Raw genomic sequence first — 9,232 nt, 5'->3', positions numbered from 1 at the left:
GAATTTTGAAAACAGAAGTGTTTTCTTTAAACCTTTAATGTGAGGAAAAAAATTTGTTGGCCATATCCAGATTTTTCTTTCCCCTGAGGGGAAAATACAATTTCTGTATATGAATAAACCTGCATGTAGAGGGTTAATTGAAAACCTTATTTTCTCATGAGGTAAAAAGCAGAGAGATGTTGATCAAAAGCAAGTTGTACACAAAGTGAAGGGAAGCTGAAACTCAGACTGATCATGGTATAACCTGGGCCATGATATTGCTTAGTTCTCAAAAAGAAAATGGGATATTTAAATTATGAGCTGTCGAAGAAGAGTACCGCTGTTGGTAGTAAAGACAAGAGCATTATAATAGGAAACTAGACCAGTGGTAATGTAGAGAGGTTATAATAACTTTGGAAGATCAATTAATATAATTCACCACATTAAAACATTTGTAAGAAAAATCAATGAGCTCTCTAGATAGACAAAACACATTTGTTAAAATTCAATGTTCATTTATGAAAAGAAAAAAATGTAGCAAACAAGATACAATATTTTAGCAAGGAAAAATACCTATAAAATCAAGAGTAAACATAATACTTAGGGTTAAAACATTAAAAAATCGTTTACATGTGTAGGTCTATGTTAATAGTTATTGAACATTGAAGATGTTTCACAGTTTACAGACTTAAATATCTAGATAAGCGTTCTTGTTACCATCATTTTTTTTCAACTTTGCATTGAAGATCCTATTCAGTAATATAAGGCAAGAAAACAAATCTATAGGAATTGAAAAGAATGATATTGTTCTGTAGATAGACTACTCAAAATAATTTATGGATAAATCATGAAATTAAGTAAAAAGTTCAACAACATTGCTAATTGCAAAAATCACTACAGAAAATCAAATTGCATTTGTATATACCAAAATCAAACAGGAAAAAATGTAATTTTTAAAATATATTTTAATAACATCAATATATAAATTATACTTATCAGGAAATTTTCCTTGCTGGAGGAATTATAAAACTTTATTTGAAAAGATTAAGGAAGACTTAAATAAATGGTGATGTTATGGACTAAATCATGTTGCCTCCAAATTCGTATGTTAATGCTATAATCTTCACTGTGACTGTATTTGGAGATAGAGCATTTATGGAGATAATTAAACTTAACTGAGGTCATAAGGGTGGGGTCCTAATCCTATAGAATTGGTATCCTTATTAAAAAAGGAAGCGTCACCAGAGATCTCTCTCAGCACTCACACAGAGGAAAGACTAAGACAGTCATCTGTAAGCCAGGAAGACAGGCCTCACCGGAAAGCAACCCTGATGTCACCTTGATCTTGAAATTCTAGCCTCCAGAAATGCAAAAAAATAAATTTCTGCTATTCAAGCTACCCAATCTGTGGTATTTTGTTAGGGTAGCCCTACAGCATACAGCCATACAACATGTTTATGGATCAGAAGACTGCAAATCCTAAAACTATATCTTCTCAAAATGATGTATAGATTTATTCTTTCAGTCAATATTGAACAAATATTTATTGAGTCCCTACTATACACTCAGCATTATTTTAGGTCTATGGGATACAGTAGTGAGCAAAACATAAAAATCACTGCCCTGATGAATCTTAAATTCTGGATTCTAACATGTAGAGTCAATTATTTTAGAATATAGAATTTAGATTTTGCAAATTTCTAGATTCAATGCAATTTCAACTAAAAACATTGCCATATTTTTTGTTGCCACTTAACAACCTGATTCTAAAATTTATATTCAAGTGAAAATGTCCAAAAATAACCATGACATACGAAGGAAAAAAACATGGTATGAACATTTGCCTAGCAAGGTGTCAAATATTATTATAAAACTATATTGTCAGTGCATTAAATGAGCCCTGTTGAGACAGACAAACTGATAAACTGAACAAAATAGAGAATTCATAAACAATATGTAAGTGAGAAATATGATGTATAATGAGTTGCCAAAATTAGATAAACTTTTCAATATGTTGTTAAAACAATTGAACACATGTTTAAAAAAATGAAATTGGGCCTGTAATTCACAACACACATTCTAAAAATTGATTTATGTAGATTAACTATTTTAAGGTGAAAAGAAGAGCTATAAGCTTTTAGAAAAACATATAAAAGAATAACTTCATGAACTCTGGGAAGATAAATCATAGATGATACAAAACTTGTAAACCCTAAAAATAAAGACTGATCAGACTGATCAATTTTACCATACTAAAATTAACAACTGCTATTCATCAAAAGACACCATAAAGAGAGACAAGACAAGTCTTAAACTGGATAGTATATTTATAAGACATTTAACTGACAAATAACTTGTATTCACACTATATAAAAACTTCTAATAGTAAACAAGAAAAACTACTTCAGACATTGAGTAGCCGATACCAAAATTTATGTGGAAATGAAAAGGACATAAAATAGACAAAACATTCTGGAAGAAGAAAATGATCAAAGGACTACATAAGAAGACACACTATTAAGCTACAGTTATTAAAGCAGTGAGGATTTGGTGCAAGTATAGACAAAGAGACCACTGGAATAGAATAGAAATGTCAGAAACAGAGTAGATAGGTAGATAGACAGACAGACGGATAGATTTAGATTGATAAAGGTGTCTCTCTAGATCAGCAAGGAAAAATTGCATCTTTAATAAATAATTCTGGGTCAATTACACATCAATATGAAAAACAAATGAAAAGTGTCCCCTATGTATACCACTCACAATAATCTATTCCAGTTGGTGTGTAGATAAAATGTGAAGAGAAAATAAAAAGGCTTCCAGAAGATAATACAGAAAAATACCTGCACAATCTTGGGTAGAGAAATGCACTTTTAAAAAGAACACAAGAAAGGCTAATGATATAGAGAAAGATGTTTGAATTGAACTAAATTAAAATTAAAACCCATGTTTCTAAAATGGCATCAAAAAGAGAATATGAAGGCAAAGTCCAATCTGAGAGAATGGTGATGTTTGTAACATATATCACCAAAAAAGGAGCATATATTCAGAATATATCAAGAGCACCCATAAATCAATATTAAAAAAGACAACCTCATGAAAAAAGACACTTCACAAGATAGGAGAATTGAATGGCAAATGCATGTCTTAAAAGATACTCTATCTCAATAGTAAGTAGAAAATGCAAATTAAAACCACAAGGAAATGTCACTTCATACCATATCAAGTTGACAAAAATGACATTCTTTGCATTATCAAGGCTTGATGAAGATATGAAATAACTGGTACAATTATACACTGCTGGTGGGAATGTAAATTGGTATAGCTGTTAGGAAAATAATAATATAATATTAAATAATAATATTGAATATCAGTATAGCATAGGAGTCAGCAATTCCAGTCCTAGGTATATATCCTAGAAAATATGTTAACCTTTTCCACTAGGAGGTATGTATAAAAACATTTATATAAGCATTATTTCTATTGGTAGAAAAGAGAAACTATAAATAGATCAAATGTCTATCAACAGAAAAGAGATAAATGAATTGTGGTATATTAATTTAATAGACTGCAGTTATACATCATTGTAGATACATCTCGCTAACGTGTTAAGCAAAAAGGAAGTAAAGTTTAAAAAGTCACAGAAAAATTCGTGCAATATAATTCTTTCATATAAGTTTCAAAAACTTGGAAAATTAGTGTTTTTAAGAAAAAATGTGGGGGGGGTGGGGAAGGGAGGGATATATACCTACATGATGGGTGCAATGCGCACGACCTGGGGAACAGACACGTCTGGAGCTCTGGCTTGGGGGGAAAGGCGGAACAGGAGCAACGTATGTAACCTGCAATTCTGTATCCCCCATAACAAGATGAAATAAAAAAAAAAAAAAAAAAGGAAAAAAAAAAAAGAAAAAAATGTGATGAATCTATAAAGAAAAGCAAAGAAAAAATAAAATTCAGGATTCTGTATATCTCTGAGGGGGCATAGGTTGCTTAAGTAACATATGCAATGCAGTTTTTTGTCTCCTTTACAGTAAGTGGTAAGAATATGGTTGTTTAGTGTATCCCTTTTTCTTGTACCTTAAATTCTATTCAACATTTAAGAAAAGAAATGAAAACAGACATCAGAGTAATCTTTTTTGTATAAATATAAAAAGTTGGCCGCCACCGGGACTAGCCGCTCAGAGCCAGAGCGGGGACTGTGGCCTCCTCGGAGGTGGCGCAGCAGCTGCTTTTCAGTCTCCCATGGGAATGAAAACAACTTGTACATCCTCACAAGTGTCTGATGATGAACAGAAAAAAAAGAGAAAATATTCGTTCCTTGACTATGTCTGGCCATGTTGGCTTTGAGAGTTTGCCTGATCGGTTGGTCAGTAGATCCACTCAGCAAGGTTTCTGTTTTAATATTCTCTGCGTTGGGGAGACTGGAACTGGAAAATCAACACTGATTGACACGTTATTTAATACTAATTTTGAAGACCAAAAATCCTCACATTTTTGCCCACATGTGAAACTTAAGGCTCAGACATATGAACTCCCAGAAAGTAATATTCGATTGAAATTGACCATTGTGAATACAGTGGGATTTGGAGACCAAATAAAGAAGAGTGCTACCAACCAATAGTTGACTACATAGATGCCCAGTTTGAGGCCTATCTCCAAAAAGAACTGAAGATTAAGCGTTCTCTCTTCAACTACCACGACTCTCTTATCCATGTGTGCCTCTACTTCCTCTCACCCACAGGCCACTCTCTGAAGTTACTTGATCTCCTAACCATAGAGAACCTTCACAGCAAGGTGAACATTATACCAGGGATTGCCAAAGAAGATACAATTTCTAAAACTGAATTACAGAAGTTTAAGATCAAGCTCATGAGTGAATTGGTCAGCAATGGCATCCAGATATACCAGTTCCCGACAGACGATGACAGTGTTGCTAGGATCAATGCTGCAATGAATGGACAATTGCCATTTGCTGTTGTAGGAGGTATGGATGAGGTGAAAGTCGGAAATAAAATGGTCAAAGCTCACCAGTACCCTTGGGGTGTCGTACAAGTGGAAAATGAAAACCACTGTGACTTCGTAAAGCTGCGGGAGATGCTCATTTGCACAAACATGGAGGACCTGCGCGAGCAGACCCACACTCGACACTACGAGCTCCACAGGCGTTGCAAGCTGGAGGAAATAGGCTTCAAAGATGTGGGCCCAGAGAACAAGCCTGTCAGTCTTCAAGAGACCTACGAAGCCAAAAGACATGAATTCCATGGTGAACATCAGAGGAAGGAAGAAGAAATGAAGCAGATCTTTGTGCAGGAAGTAAAGGAGAAAGAAGCTATATTTAAAGCTGAAAGAGAGCTGCAGGCCAAATTTGAGCACCTGAAGAGAGTTCACCAAGAAGAGAGAATGAAGCTTGAAGAGAAGAGAATTTTCAATGAAGAAATAATCGCCTTCTCTCAAAAGAAAGCTACCTGTGAGATATTCCAGAACCAGTTCTTTCTGACAATCGGTAGCAACCTGAGGAAAGATAAGGACCACAAGAACTCTAATTTCATGTAAAACAGAAGTTCCAGAGCACAGAAGGTCATCACAAGCAAAAGTTATTAAAAAACCAGAAGTGTGCTTTGATTTTCTTGCCATTTTTATTTGCTTTTATCACTTACTTTATATCTCTCAAATGGCCACTGTTACTGACACTTATAGAAAAATACTTTTAAATACAAGGTCAATACATAAGCCAGAGTGGATGATATTATAGGTTGAACATCCCTGATCTGAAATGTGAAATGCTCCAAAATACAAAACTTTTCAACCACATGACATCACAAGTGGAAAATTCTACACCTGACACCTTTGCTTTCTGATGGATTGATGTATACAAACTTTGTTTCATGTATAAAATTACTAAAAATATTGTATAAAATTACCTTCTAGCTATGTAGATAAGGTGTATGTTAAACATAAATGAATTTTGTGTTTAGACTTGGGTCCCATTATGTATATACAGATATTCCACAGTCTGAAATCTGAAATAAACTCCTGGTCCCAAGCATTTTGGATAAGGGATAATCAACCTGCATTTCAACCTGTACACAACCTTCACTGTTATTAGAAATTTTTAAGTTGTCATTTTTCAATGAATCTAGATTTGTTTTCCTGTTTCCAAGTTATTGTCACTTTTCAGTGCATTATACCAAAGAGCAAAGTCTCAGTGACATTGAAAATACAAAACTCTTTAATATTATGGCTATCTGATTGCATTTATATTCTAGATGAACCTTTTTTTATATTTTTTAAAAGCAAAAGCTTTGGGAATATGTTTAGGAATGTATTATAGAATTAAAACTCTAATCTTTCAATAGTTACATAGAACTTTTAAATTTTTGATAAAATTATACAAATGGTAATATGATCCTGAGCTTTTGTGTCAAATTATATAATGATAACTTGTCATGCTTCAGTATGCCTTATTGCAGCTGATGTATTGCTGAAATGAAACAAATGTTTAAAAATAAAAACATCCAGGTATATAAACCCTTTTCATAAAGTACCTTTGAACCTGGGTGTATCACACTATTTTCATTAGGATGTGTTATGTACTTGTTTAAAACTCTATCTTTCAGGGAAAATTAATAAGGTTGAATCATTTCATTAAAAATATTTTTTAAGAAAATATCTATGAACATCTGAATATTAAAGATATAAAAATTTAGATAATTCATATTTCGAGGGATATTTGCATTCAGTGCCTTAGTATTCTGAGAACATTTTAATGATTTCTAACATTTTCTGTACAGTCGTAAGTATATAAATTTTCATTTTTGTACTTGAATATTCAAATAAAACTGACATTTACATTGGACAAATAAAATATATTTACATATTTACTAAAAAAAGTTATATACATATATAGATTTACTGTAGAGAGGGAAACAAACTTTTTTATCATGTGATGCCATGCTCAGAATTTAAAAATTTTCTCAATAAGTGTATGCATTATTATTATATTTTATTCCATTGGGTTATTTGATAGTCAAATTATAGGTTATTAAAGAAAAACAGCTTGTTCTTCTCTAAAGAATGAAATAAAAATAACCAAATATATGTGATTATCCTATTGTTAACAAACAATAGGAATTAAACATACCACACTTGCCTAAGGAGCAGAAAGTCTATGCACAATCTAAAAGACTCAACATTTCCTATCATTGAGCTGTAAACTACTTAAAGATAGTACAAAGGATCATAGAGTAATTCTTTGATACTCTTAGACACTAAAGACAGTTCTCTTTCTGAACACTGGAGCTGAATTCCATTATATTCTTCTAAAATGTAAAATAAAGGCACAGGGGTAAGAATAAGGGAGACAAAGAAGCCCAGTAGCAACCTGGCTGAGCTTTAACATTTTGAACAGGTCCTTAGCTACCAGAGCAAAAAATCATCAGCATGGAAGGGCGACCACTAACCTAGATGCTATTGCCTGTGAAAGGTTATGCAGGATCTGTGCATTCTGGCTCAGAGCTGTCAAAGCTCTGCCAATGTGTGGACAGTGGAGAGCATTTTGCAGAACAAGGGTGGAATTTGACACAAACAGCCTTGTCAGCCAGATAGAAATGTGCCAAATAGTGAGAAGACAGCTCAGCATTTTATCGTGTGTAACTTCCAGGATCGTCTGAGAGGCCAAAGTCTAGCCAGACTCTTGGTCATGGGCCTTGTGAACTGCTATAGCATAACTATCACAAAATTTAAAAGGAATATAAAATCAGGTCATTTAACTAATGATGGGTGTAAGAAGGGTATTGAATATTTGAATGTTTTTGCTCCCCAAACCTCTTGCCTGGCTTTTGAAGTTAGTAGCAGAAGGGTACACACACTTAAATAATTATCACCAGAGTAAACAAATATTCACATTGTATATCATTATTAAGAAATAAAATAAAATATTTACTACCTCATGAGTTTTCACCTGTAAATGTGACTTTACACCTTGAATTTATATTTGTCGTCTTGTCTGATCTTTTTAATCTTGTTAATTGGCCCAGAGTTACACTAATTCTGTTTGTGTGTCAAAATATTCTTGATAGGATTTTAGTATTGATGGTGGTCACTATGGAGTAGTGAGTGTTCTTTATCACCAAATGATATCTTAAGCCCTTAGACACAATATAAAAGGCAATAATGTGCTGTTGGTATTGGACAACATCATAGTGGATTGGAACAAACAATAAATAAGGGATAGGGAAAAATAGCATTTCATACTGACATCAGAGAGTCAAATATATTGATCTTTAGATGTTGATACAAAAAAACAATAATGATAGTAAAATAAAGCTATGCTAGACTTCCAAATGTATATTCTTCTAAAAGCTAGTAATAACTCAATTAATGTTACTTCTGTTAATACGATTTGTATGATTTGAATCTCCTTTCCAGAACTCATGGTGAAACTTAATCCCCACTGTAATGGTATTAAAACATAGGCCCTTTGAGTTCTAATTAGTACTAGATAACTTGATTAGGGTGTGGCATTTATGATGGAACTTGTGGCTTTAGATCTGGACATATTAATTTCTTTTCTTTATAAATTACTCAGTCTTAGGTATTCATTTATAGCAACAGAAAATGGACTAGACACAATTTCAACTCACAGCGACTTTTTTCAGCTTTATTGAGGTATTAATGACAAATGAAATTTGTATATTTTTAAAGTATACAAGGTGATGTTTTGATATACCTATACACTGCAAAATGATTACCACAATCAAGCTAATTAATATATCCATCACTTAGCATAGCTGCCGTTTATTTGAACATTTAAGCAAATTTCAGGTATATAATACAGTTTTATTAACCATAGTCACCGTGTTGTACATTAGATCTCCAGAGATTATTCATCTTGTGTAACTTACATCTTGTACCCATTGATCAGCATCTTCCTCATTTTCAACAAATCCCAGACTCTGACAATTAAAATTCTACCCTCTGCTTCAGTGAATTCTACTTTTTAGATTCCACATGCAAGTGAGATCATGCTATGTATATTTACCTTCTGTATGCCTGGCTTATTTCACTTAGCATAATGTCCTCCAAATTTATCCATGTTATTGCAAATGACAGGATTTCTTTCTTTTCTTAAGGCTGAACAGTATTCCATTGACTTTTCTTTATCTATTTGACTGTTGATAGGCACTAAAGTTGCTTCCATATCTTGACTATTGTGAATAGTGCTGCAATGTGCATTAGAATGTAGCTATCT

General features: G+C 33.0%; 1 pseudogene; it reads left to right on the top strand.

The window, feature by feature from the left end:
- The first annotated feature begins 4,186 nt into the window (after window positions 1-4,186).
- LOC138378085 (septin-10 pseudogene) lies at window positions 4,187-5,614 on the top strand (annotated as a pseudogene).
- Window positions 5,615-9,232: the final 3,618 nt, after the last annotated feature.

This window comes from Eulemur rufifrons, chromosome 30, assembly GCF_041146395.1.
Source record: "Eulemur rufifrons isolate Redbay chromosome 30, OSU_ERuf_1, whole genome shotgun sequence".
In the NCBI taxonomy this organism is placed as follows: domain Eukaryota; kingdom Metazoa; phylum Chordata; class Mammalia; order Primates; family Lemuridae; genus Eulemur; species Eulemur rufifrons.
Note: the sequence above shows the minus strand (reverse complement) of the source record. Positions and strands in the feature narration are given on the sequence as shown.